The 12,611-nt window shown below is 55.3% G+C and overlaps 1 long non-coding RNA gene across 1 annotated transcript; it reads left to right on the forward strand.

Moving 5' to 3' along the window:
• Nucleotides 1-255: 255 nt before the first annotated feature.
• Nucleotides 256-12,293, forward strand: LOC120868313. The gene is made up of 3 exons (XR_005722191.1): nt 256-341; nt 6,911-6,914; nt 12,281-12,293. It is a non-coding gene; the product is annotated as an uncharacterized LOC120868313 (long non-coding RNA).
• The last annotated feature ends 318 nt before the right edge of the window (nt 12,294-12,611 follow it).

Below are 12,611 nucleotides of genomic sequence, written 5' to 3' on the forward strand. Positions count from 1 at the left end.
GGTCAGGAGGAAAGCAGGGGTGGGTGGTGAGCTAGGAGCTGGGAGAGGAGGGTGTTGTATCTGTACTAACCACAGGCAGCCCTCCCACGACAGGATGAAAGCAAGTTCTCAGGTGGGTCTGGCTATTCACATCTCTATAGGGTCATCGTGGGCTTTCCTGGTGGCTTAGCAGTCAAGAATCTGCCTGTGATACAGGAAACACAGGTTCCATCCTTGGTCAGGAAGATCCCCTGGAGAAGGGAATGGCTACTCCCTCCAGTATTCTTGCTTGGGAAATCCCATGGACAGAGGAGCCTGGCGGGCTCCAGTCCATGGGGTCCCAAAGCGTCAGACATGGCTAAGTAACTAAACAACAGGATGACTGCACTCACAGCCCTGTGCAGTGGTGTCCAGTGTTTGGAAGATGGCCCCTGATCCAGATGCCCTCTCTGCACCAGGGAACAGCTGTGGGGTTGGCCCCTGGAGCGAGGCTGTGACCCCCGGGGGCCGACTGGGCCAGGTGGCAGGGCAGCCTCAGCAATTCTGAGGAAGCCAGCTGCAGCCACAGTCCAGGGAGCCTCTGTAGGGGCCCGGACCAATTAGGAAAGAAGGGGAGGCAGCAATAATTAAAAATTAAAAGCCAACAAGACAGCAGTTTAAAAATGGAAGGAGTGAGTAAAAACAATTAGCAGAGATGAGGCAATAGGGCGGGCATGATACAAATGGGGCTGATCACAAAGCACTAATGACATCCGAAACCTAATTGTTCCAGTGTCAGGACTTCGTGATGAAGCGCTGGGTCTGCTCCTCTAAACCAGCGCTGTCTGAGGGTCGAGGGACTCCATCACCATCCACACGGGCGCCTTTCAGAGGGGCCTGAATGGAGGGCTTGGGAGGCAGAGGACGTGGACTGGTGGGGAGGCTTGGAGGCAGGCGGCCGAGGGCCAGCGCTGGGGGCGGGGGGGTCAGAGCCAAGAGACTGGAGGCCGAGACCTGAGTTCATGAGGAGGGCGATGGTATTGCCCCCTCAGTTTCCCCACCGGCCAGGCAGCAGCGGTGAAGTCGTTGTCTGCCACAGCACCCCGTTGCCGCGGAGACCAGGCGACCCTCCTGGCAGAGGGAGGCTGAGTCAGTTTGAGTAATGGCGGAGAACGCTGCCGCTGATGGGGAAAAATACATCTTCATAACAGGGTGAACCTTTTGGAAAATGGAATAAGTAAAATAATTGAGAGAAAGAAAATTGAGTTTTTATTGCTTTTTAAGTGTTTAAGTGGAGGTTTCATTTAGGGAAATTATCGTTGCTTTTATTTTTAGCCACCCAGTGGGGTGGGGTAGGGTGGTCTGGGGGAGCTTTGATTCAGGGTGGGGCTTCAGTCTCCCCCCGCTCCTGGGAGCCACAGGGGCAGCTGCCTCTCACAAAAGAGAGGAGCCTTAAGCAGAAGTCTCAGTGGAGGTTCTGGATCCGGCTTGCCTCCTATCTCTCTTGGGTCCATCAGGCTGACCATGCTCCTCCTCTCTTGTTGGTCCTCTGACGTCTTTGAACACCCCTGTTCACCTCCAACACCCTCTCAAGTGGGCCTGGGGCCTCCCCTGAGCCCCCTCGCTCCCCCGAGCCTCCAGACACTCCCCTTGTCATTTCCGGCCTCTCCTGACTGGTTCTGAGTTTCCTATGCTAGTCCTACATGGCAGCATAGTGAGGGAGGAGAAGGGGGCTTGGTGAAGCCTTAATGACTCACCTGCTCCAGGGGGGGGGAGGGGGGGGTGTTGGGGAGGGACTCAGACTGTCTGTGGACCCAGCCTCCAGATGGGTCTTCCCATCCCCGCCCTGTTCAAAACCATCTCTGGCTCCCTGCAGTCCTCAGGACCAGCCCAAGCTCCTCAGCAGGCTCCCAGGCCCGCCCTCTCCCACCACACCGGCTGCCCCAGCCCCAAGCCCACGCCCTGATCCTGGCCCCTCATCCGCACAGATAAACAAGGTGCCATCTCTCCGGGTGGGGGGTGGTTCTCATCTGCCAGGTGCCCCTGCTGACCCCCATGCCCACTCCTGTCCTTGGATAATCGCTCTTATTCTCCAGCCTTAGCTCGGAAGCCTTCTGCGCTTCTCCCCTGGAGCCAGACTCCTTCAGTCTCCTTTACAGCTGTGGGACGCTGATCCATGTACCCACTGTCTCCCGCTCTACTCTGCCCCCTCAAGGCTAGACGGTGAATGATTCCTCTCCATGTCTGTCTTGCCAAACCCTAAGCCTGGGGCTTAGTGCCTGCTTAGCATACATCACTGAATGAATGAATGGTTGACTTTCCAGTAACAGGGGCTTCCACACACAGGGCCAGTTCTCTGCTGTACAAGCTGTGGTGAGTCCAAAGGAGCTCCTAGGCACCTTGGCAGAGCCCAATTCAACACTGTCAAGGGAGTAGGACGTGAGGCGTCCTGGAAGCTGGGTGATAGGCCTCCATCCCAACGACTGGCCCTGCCCCACCAGGAGAGGACCCCAGGGAGCTGGAGGGCACGAGCACTTCCTTGAGCTCACCTTGAGCCTCCTTTCCACCCTGTCCCTTCTGTCTGCCACCACCCAGGGCTGGTTTGGTCCCTTTGGTCGGTGACCTCGGCCAGAGCTCCCCTCCCCTCCCCTTAGCTTCTGCTCTTCCCAGGGTGCACCCCACAGCCTTCGTCTCTGGCAGCCACCCTCTTCCACCCGGCCCCGCAGCTTCCTGTCCCCTCCCCATGCAGCCTCCGCAGCCTCCATCTCCCACAGCCCTGCCATCCCTCAGCCGGCACGGCTGCTTTCCTCCAAGAAGTTAAGTTGAATTGATCTGCTGTTTAATGACCTGATGTGTTCATTGTCCACGTGGCCCATTGGCAGAGGCGGTTGAGGTGGTGGGCAGGCGGACAGCTGGGGTGTCTCAGTGCCTGGGTGGACACCTGCCTGCCACACCTGCAGTGTGCTTCCTGGAGAGGTCAGGGCAGCAGGAAAGGAGCGCACCCACCCACCCACCATGCATGCACACAGACACACACGCGCACACACACACCTTGCTGAGCCTCCACATGCATAAACACGTGCACGCAGTCACGTCTCCACGCCTGCACCAGCCTACTGTGCTTCCAGTTGCAGCGAACAGCTGTATTACCGCCTCTCCTGGCCCTGGCATTCTAGGCCGCCATGACCAAGCCTCAGCAGACCACTCCAGCCACACCTCCTCAAGATGCCTCTGGGCACAGAGGAGGGGAAGCCCTCCATCTCTGTCCATTTGTCTATCTGTCTGTAGAGGTGTCTGCCAATTTTGGGGAGCCTCCGGGGCGGACACTCGGAGCTCCTTGTATGGGCACCTTCTCTCTGAGCTTGAGATGGGTGCACCATCACCCCTCTCCGAGACAGAACTCCAAGGAAAAAGCCCTCACTGAGCACCATCATATGCGGCGCTTTCACACCACTGTTGCCTCTGGTCCTTGACCCCATCCTAGTCACCCAGTGGTCCCTGCCTGCACACCTTCCACCCCACCTCCTCTCATTTACAAGGAGTGAGGTCCCTGGGGAGGGCCCTTCCAAGTCACGCCCAGCCTGTCTAATTCCCTCCAGTGTTTCCTGGCTGTTTGGCAGGATGGAGTTTTTTAAATCCCAGTGGCATCTCTTCTCTGGGCCAGGCAGGAGCCGGCGGTGGGCGGGAGAATGGGCATCACTGTCTTTGTCGCCCATGGCTGGCCTGGGTCCATTTTGCCACATTCAGCTGTCACACTCTGATCCTGCCTCCTGTGGTCAAAGCCCGTGTGCCAGGCAACTCCTCAGGTCCTCACAGGCCCTGCTGCTAAGGTGTGCCCTGTGACCCCATTTTACATGGGAAAATGAGGAAAGGGAGACTTTGAGAATTTAAGCAACTTGCTCTTGATGGAGCTCACAGGTGAGAAGTGGCTGACAGAGGAACTGACCCTGGGGCGGGTCATCAGCTGGGCTGGCTCATACCCCACACCTTCCATCCAGATGGGAAGATGGCAGCCCTGAGGCTGAGAGTGCAAGCCCTGGGCCCTGCAGGTATGGGACTCAGCACCTGGTGTTCTTTCTGGAACTAGATGAAACGCTGAAGATTCCCTGAGGATCCAACTCCACATTGCAGGGAGCCTGTGGAGGCTGCTGGGGTGGGACACAAACCCTTCCAGCAGCAGTTCCTGTTTGCATCTTGTCACACGTTCATTCCCAGCCCCTCCTAGCTCCACTCTGAAACAGCCCCTGGGGACCTCTCTCTGTGGGGTGTCATTAGCTGTTCCTCCTCTTTGGAGGGAAGTGGGCCAAGGGATCTCTGAAGGCTGACCTTGGATGAGTGAGTACAGTGGCCACTGTCCACAGCACCCCGCCCCCAACTCCTTTTTTTCTCTAATAGAGGGTATGGGGAGGAGGGAGAGGAAGGGAAGGGAGAGGAGGGACAAGGTAGGGAGGAGGGGAGGGGAGGGAGGGAGAGGAGGAGGGTGCAGGGAGGAGGGGGAGAGGGAGGGGAGGACACACACATGCTGACCTGCAGAGAGGCTGGCGGGAGGGGGAGGCAGGCCGCAGGGGAGTCAGCGATGGCTGCAGGAGACAGATAAGGTTGGGGAGAAAGACACGCTCTGCTGATGGGAGCGCAGGGATTAGGGGCTCCAAGGGCCTGTCCTGTGCCTTTGAGTGGAAACTCGGGCAGAAAGGAAACTGCCCTAATGAGAAGGGAGGAGAGAGAAGAGCGATCCCGTTTCAGGGGACCCCGGTGCGGTTTGGGAGCGATGAAAAGACCCTACTCCCACTCCTCCTCGGCTGGCTGTGTGGAGAACCGTCTGAACAGGGGCCCAGGGCTCCGGCCTGGGCAGGGCAGCGTGGAAGATCTGAGCTCAGGGCGCTCCCCCAATCAAAGAAGACAAGCCACGGCGATGGCCCCCGCTCTACACGCCAAGCCGACATGCCTGTAACCTGGCAGGCATGCTTGCCAGCCCACAGTGGCAAAGGGGGCTGTGCCTGCCCTGGTGGAGCCTGGCTACCCTTCACACCTGTGTGCTATCCAGCCACGTCCCCACACACTCACGGTCGGACGGGTCTCTGGGATTCCTATACTCTGCTTGGTGCCTGTGGCCTCTCATCTGGCGTAGGTGGAGGCTTGCCCGAACCAGCCGGGCTGGGTCCCTGGCCAAGTGAGGCAAAAGCCTTGCATGGCATGCTCTCACTCACAGGGCTAGATTCGGAGGACATCCCACGTCCTCAGCCCCTGAGGCAGGATGAGGCTGGCCCCTTGTGGAGGTCCCTGGGCTCCCAGACCCTCCTGTTGGTCTCCCTGTTTGCTCTGGCCATGGGGCTGGGCCTGGAGCCGAGTCCCTCCTGGCCAGGGGGGCACAGCTCTGCGTGTGTGTGTGGGTGGAGATGGGCCTCTGGCCTCGCTCGCTGGGCTGTGCCCAGTTCCCCACCCATGTGGGCAGGCAGAGGGCACTCACAGATGTCAGGGAGCATGCATCCTGAGCTGTTAGAAGCTGGGGCTCCCAGGGGCTGGGTAGGAAGCGGTTCCCCTTCTAGGTCGCTGTGGAACTGTGAGGGACCTACCTGAACTGGCCTCGTCCCCAGGGAAGAGTCCAGCTGATGAGAATGTGAGTCAGGGAGGGGCTGCTTCGTGTCAGTCCCGTGGGGTGGAGATAGGACCGGTTGGCCCAGAGCCTGGCTGCTGGGAGCAGCTGATGGAGATAAATGGTCCCTGTCCTGGGTGGGGGTCAGGACTGGGTCAGGCAGCCTGGAGTCTGATGGATGACTCAGGGCTGGGCCAGGAAGCTGGGGGAGGTGAGGGGCTGGTCCCACCCCGTCACAGATGTGGAAGCTGAGGCCCTGCTGGGCCTGCCACTGCCCAGGGGGCCAAGCCCTTTCCCTGGCAGGAAGTAGGTTTTACTCAGCATGTTCATCGGGTAGACCAAGACCCTCCTCATGAAGGCCCTCCTCACAAAGACCTCAGGGCGAGGCCTAGGCTGCTAGAGCCTGGCCCCAGCCTCCTGCGTTCATTCATTCCCATGCCTGCCCCTGGTGTCCTTTCTGGACTGCTGTAAGCTCCTCTCTACCGAGGGAGGCCAGGCCCACCCCTCTGTCCTGGCATTCCTTCGCCCATGTCACTGTCTCTCTGCCGCACTGACCTGCTGGCTGTTTCTCCAGGAAGACTCTGGACTGTTACTTTCACTGGTGTTTTTTGTCTTCCAATCTCAACCGTCCTGCCCCAAGTGCCCCCATGGCCAGCAACTCTTGACACACGCGTGCCCATGCGTCACACGCCGTCTCCTCCCTGATTGCCCGTCTGAAGTTTCCCCCGCCATTGTTGATTTCCAGACAACCCCAGTTTGCTCCCTTCAGAGCCTCAACATACCGTGTCTGTTGGTTCTTTTGCTTACCATCTGTCTCCCCCGGGCACTGGGAGCCCAAACCCTCCCTAGGAACCAGTGCCAGCTGATTCCCTTTCCTGCCTGTGAATGCTCAAGTCCCCAGGGCTACTCAGGTCAGTGTAAGGCAGGACGTGTTCAAGGACCAGTCACAAGACTGTTTCCAGAGACTTCCCCGGTGGCCCCGTGCTTAAGAATCCGCCTGCCAATGCAGGGGACGCGGGTTCAATCCCTGGTCTGGGAACTAAGATTCCACATGCAATGGAGCAACTAAGCCTGTGAGCCAAATCTACTGAGCCCACACACAACTCAATGAAGACCCTGCATGCAGCCAACTAAGGGCCGACACAGCCAAATACATAAAGAAATATTTTGTAAAATATGCAAAGACTGTTGCCAGAGTAAGAGCCTGCCCACCTCAAGGGTCCCCTATAAAGGTTTAAAGATTTGCCTCCAGGCTGTCGGAATCCAGATGGCCAGGATCTCAAGAACTATGCACAACCAGAAAGTGGGTTCCCTAAGCCCTGCCTGGGCATGGCACTCTGGCTGGAGCTTGGAAAAGAGGCACGTGAAGATTGGCACCAAATCTGGATCCCTCCGCCTCCAATGTGATGGAGATAAATGAGAGATGTCTGGAGCTGCAGAGAATGACAAGGAGGCTGGTGTAGTCTGAGTGAGGCAGTTTAGGGAGGGGGCAAGGTGGTAGGAGACGAGATGCTTGGAGAATCTATAATTCCTCTAGGACACCCACCGCCCTCTTTGGAGAGGAGGGGAGATGTGGTCTACAGGTCACAGTGGGGGTTGGGGGGGCTATGGCTTCAGGTCCCAGTTCAGCCTTCGTCCTCAAGGTTCAGTGCGAGAGGCTTTAATGACCCCCTGGTGCTGAATCCTGGGTGGGGAACCAGCCTAGGGTCATGGAACCTCCCCTAACAGTAGTGGCTCCTCTCCCCATCTAGTCCAGCTTCTTCTCTGCCCCTCTACACGCCTGGCATCCTCAGACTCTGGGAAGGGTCTTCTTGGTTACTGTCTGGGAATCAGCAGGCCTGGCTGGGACGTGGCTGTGGGTGTCTCTAGTAGCCAAGTTCCTGAGAATCACCCCAGTCTCTGCTCCTTCCAACCAGCTACTACCCCAACAGCCCCCAGCGATCCTGGGGAAATGTTGTGAAAGGAGCCAGGGGAACAAGCCTCTCATTTTTTTTTAGATGGAAAGCGATCTTGTGCCTTGGGAAGAATGTGGCCCCATCTTTCCTCAGCTCCGTGAAAGTCTGGGACCACTGGATAACCTTAGGATCTCTTTGGAGGTTAAATCCATAGCACCGAAGAGAAAGGATGGAGTGGGGCTGAATATGGCTTTCACTGCTGCCACCTAGTGGCAGGAAGAGGCAAGGCACCGGCTATTACAATTCCCAGAAGAAGGTGGCGGGAAGGACATTCCTTAGGGTTGGGGGCAGAAGCACAGGTGAGTAAGCTATGTACACACACACCCGCCGCCCCGTCTCCCACTTGCCTCCTGGCCAGGAACTTGGGCCTTCACTTGCTTTGGGTCAGAGCCTCCCCAGGTGCTGACACGAGCCCACCAGAACCTTCCAGAATGCCTTCAGAGCAGATCTCGGGTCAGAGATGGCCTGTTTGGCCTTCACTGTATTAAGGGAGGACCCAGGGCCTGGATGACACCCAGCGCCACGCTTGATGGGTCTCAGTGGCAGAGAAGAGGGGACGCGTGGGAGCCAGGCAGGCAGCAGGGAGAGGTGGGGGCAGGGAGACGGGGGCAGCCCGCCCAGCCCTGCCCGTCCTGCGCTTGCTTTACTGGCCAATGAGCTGCTTCTGTCTTAGCAGGACCGGAAGTGAGTTTTTGCGGCTCTCCTCAGCACCCCGCAGTGTCCCACTTGTATTGTGATAACGCCCCTCCCTGCTCCAGAGTGGTGGTCGAGGGCGGAGGGGAGGGGGAGGGGGGCGGGCTTGCTCAGGACCCACAGGCCTCGGCCAGCTGGGCTCAGCAGAGGGTCCTCGAGAACAAATAGACTCCCCTTCCCGCTCCTCCTTGCTTCCCCAGCACTCTGCCTGCACCAAGGTTATGCCAAGGTCACCAGATCTACTGAAGGAATTACAATGTGGCAGGCAAAGTTAAAACTGGTTACCAAAACTGACCAAGGGGGAAAAAATCAAACGTGTCCCCTCAAGTGAACTTTCTTCTCCCTCTTCTCAGCCTCCAGAAGGCACGTCCCACCCTGCCATTCCGTCTTCCTACTCTTTCTCTGCACCCGCTGCAGAACCTGCTGTTTCCCCAGTAGTACCTTTCCAACAGTCTCAATGATTCAGTCCAGAATAACATCCAAGAAAAAATCGCTGGATGATAACCTGCAAGGGGTGGGGTGGGGTGGGGAGAATTAACTTGGTTCCCTACCTCACACCTTAAATCAAACACTGATTTCATTTGGATCAAAGCTAGAAGTACTAAAGAATGAAGAACAAATTCCTTGGAGAAAACAAAGGGATTGTTGTCCAACTTTGATTTGTTATGACCTTTTCGAAGTATAACAAAAAACAGAAAAGTCACAAGAGAAAAAGTTGGATACATCTGGCAACATGCAAAATCCAGCATTTCCCTGTGGGGAGAAAAGTCAAAGTTTAGAAACAAGCAGCTGTGGGAAAAAAATTGCAAATTTCACAAATATATATATGAAATATATGGGTTTCCCTGGTGGCTCAGTGGTAAAGAATCCACCTGCTAATGCAGGAGACATGGGTTCCATCCTTGAGTCAGGAAGATCCCCTGGAGAAGGAAATGGCAACCCACTCCAGTATTCTTGCCTGGAGAATTCCATGAACAGAGGAACCTGATGGGCTACAGTCCATGGGGTCAAGAAAGAAGTTGGATACAACTTGGCAACTAAACAAAAAACAACAATACTAAATATATATAAATGCATATATTCCATATATATATATATATACCCACACACACATATCCCCTATAAATCTAGAAGGAAAAAATCAACAATTCCAGTAAAAAATGAGCAGAAGAGATGAACATATAGTTCATATAGTTATGCAAAAGGAAATCCGAAAGACTCACCCACTGAAACCATGCTCAACTTCCTTCCTCTGAGAGAAATGCAAATTAAGCGGGCACAGCTGTGAAAGGTCAGTGCACATTTCTGGTAAGCATGGGGGAAGGCACACACTTGTAGTCGGTGGCTTGTTAAGAGTATAAATTGTGTAACCACTGTGAAAGCCATTTGGCACTATCTATCAAAATTAAAAATGCACAGATCCTTTGGCCTAGCAGTGCCCACTTCTAGGAATTTATCCTCCAGATAAACTCACGCATGTGAAATTATACCCCAGGGTGGTCACTGAGTGATGTTTCTAAGAGTAATCTCTTGGAAACAGCCTACCCAGAGGAGCCTGGCTAAGTCAATGTGGAGCATCCTTGCCGTACATTGTATATACCTATCAAAACGGACGAGGGTGAGGCAGTGTGATGTGTGAAAAAGGTGGAGTGTATATACAGGATGTGAACAACCCCATGTTTTTATGTTTTGGGTTTTTTTTTTTAGGGTTGGGATTCTTTTTTATTGAAGTGTGGTCGATTTACAATATGTTAGTTTCAGGTGTATAGCAAAGTGATTCATATATATATATATATACACATATGTATATATTTCAGATTATTTTTCATTATAGGTTATTATAAGATATTGAATGTTTTTTCTTGTGTTATACAGTAAATTCTTGTGGCTTATCTCTTTTATGCATATAACCTAATGCCTTTTTTTTTTTTAAAGGAGAAGGGTAACTGTTCTGGAATCCTGCAGTGCCCTCCACACCTCTCAGCCCCCATCCCCCTGGCCCTGTCCCACAAGGCTGAGTTGCATGGGTGGCATCCATCTGCCCTCTTGGTGTTGATCTGGACAATGGGAGCCCATCAGGAACTTAGCAGGTGGGAGGGGACGTGATCTTTATTCCCATATCCCCTCCCACCCCATCCTCCTCTTGATGTTTCTGAACAGAAAGTTGCTCACATCCCTCCCTGTTCGAAACCCTCTGTGGCTGCGCCTGCCCTCTGGCGAGAAGCCAGACCCCCACCATAGAACGTGGACCACGAGGTTCCACCACGGCTTTCGAGGGTCTCCTCTTGTCAGCTATCCATTCTCTGTACCTCCAAACCAGCACGGTTCCCTCTGCCTCCACCTTCCTCCCTGCCCCAGGGGACAGCCTCGAAGGACCGCCTTGTCTTCCCAGGGGTGCTCTGCTCCTGCCCTGACTCCTCCCTGCAGCCTCCCTGTGCTCCTGGGAGGCAGTTCGGGTAAATGGACAGAGGTGCCCAAGGCTCGGTTTGTATGTCGCAGGGCCCACCAGTTGTTCCAGACTTTGGGAAGAAAGTGGCCTGTTTGACTCTCCTCTGGGAGGCTGGACCAGAGGAGGCCAGGGAGGACCCAGGAGGCTGTGGACCCAAGGCTGAAGGGAGAGCCCTGGTAGAATAGGCTGTGGGTTGGGACAAAGTAGGCATAGAACCGAATGCCATCAGTAAGAAGCCATGTTTTTAAAAATAACTCTGCTGTCAGCAGTGGTGAAACAATATAATATGAGAAATAAATCTCGTTACCATGTAATGAGCTGCCAATTTATTAATGTGTTAAACTTGTAAGAAATGCTTAAGTGTTTAATTGGCACCTAATGAGGGCTCCAATTAGAAATCATTATACATTTCTTTAAAAAAAATCCTAATTGGCAGGGGGGGCATTTCAATCAATGCCACAGAGCCAGCTCCTTGGGGACCCCATCCTGGAGATGCAGCTGGTAGCTGTACCCGCAGGGACACACGTTGGTGGCAGCCACGCTGGAGCCCACAGTAAGGTCAAGGCCACCCAGGCTGGATGTGACCCAGACCCAGCAGGGACCAGGACTCAGTTTCTCCTGGGCCACCAAATGCTGCTGCTGATTAGAACTCTCTAAATGACACCTTGTCAGGAGGCTTCTCTGTTGCTCCAGCCAGATGGGGGGACTTGGTCTTCTTAGACGCTTCCAGAGGCTGAGTGGTCACTGGGCACCGTGACCCTGGCTCTCCTCCAGTGCCCGGCACACAGAGCCTCAGCATCCCTCACACAGCGACATCTCATCCTGCCTGGCTGGGCCGAGGGGAGGGGGACAGGAAATGGAACTCCGAGTGGACTCTGTCCTTCCGGCTTCCAGGAGCCAGCCTTCCTTTCCTGGAAGACTAGAACAGAGCAGATCTATATTCTAGGCCAGGCCGGCAGAGAAGTGTCCTGAGCAGCCAGAACATGCTTAATTACCAAATAAATTATCAAACTAATCACTTGCATAATTGCCAGAGGGCTGGGAGGAGCGGTGGCGGGGGGGTGGGGTGGCAGGGAGGGACACCAGGGGCAAGGCCCAGCCAGGAGCAGGGTGGGATGTGACCCTGGCCCAGGCAGGGGGCACGAGAGGGCAGAGGCCAGACCCTGGCTGCAGTCTGAGCAGATGACTTGCAGAGAATGGGAGGCACCAGAGTGAGGGTCTTGGAAACCCAACTAGGGGGTTCCAGAGTTCAGGGGAAGCCTTGCAGGCCTGTGAGTGAGGTTAGAGGGGCCCTGGGGACAGCGGCAGGTGGGGCGCGGCTGGGAGCCTGGTTGGGATGGCTGGGAGGTCCAGGAAAATGTAGCTGAGGGAGAGTCTGGGCCCAGCTACATGAGTAACACCTCTTCCAAGCCAGACTGCCTGTGGTGCTCCATCAGCAGGAATCATTTTGCAGCGCTCTCAGGAATCATTTTCCTGCTCTCGGCCTCATTGGGGATGATGACAGTGCGTGTCCTCCTGGGCTACACAGCCTGGCTGCTACAGCAAACACCCCACCTCATGTGTTCACTAGTGAGAATGCAGGAGCTAACAAAGGAGGGGGACTTTCCGTGATAAACCCAGGAACCCCCCGAGAGCCCAGCCCAGAGTGGGACCCCATAGGAGGGAGGCAGGGATGAACCCGACCCGTTCAGAGCTGGGTGCAAATCCTTTGTGACCTAAGACAAGTCACTCAGCCTTCCTGAAACTCAGCTACAGGTGGGACAGATAAATGATCTCCTAAGAACTCCATGAAGGGGAATTCCCTGGCCGTCCAGTGGTTCGGAGTCCATGCTGTCACTGCTGAGGGTGCGAGTTTGGAACTCAGTGGGCAGAAGCCTCCATAATGGAGGGAAGGGAGCAATGGTGGCTTTTCTGCGCAAGACCCTGGTGGACACTGAAAGGAGCTAAAATCTGAGGTACAGAC

This window comes from Oryx dammah, unplaced genomic scaffold (assembly GCF_014754425.2).
Source record: "Oryx dammah isolate SB20612 unplaced genomic scaffold, SCBI_Odam_1.1 HiC_scaffold_9, whole genome shotgun sequence".
In the NCBI taxonomy this organism is placed as follows: Eukaryota; Metazoa; Chordata; class Mammalia; order Artiodactyla; family Bovidae; genus Oryx; species Oryx dammah.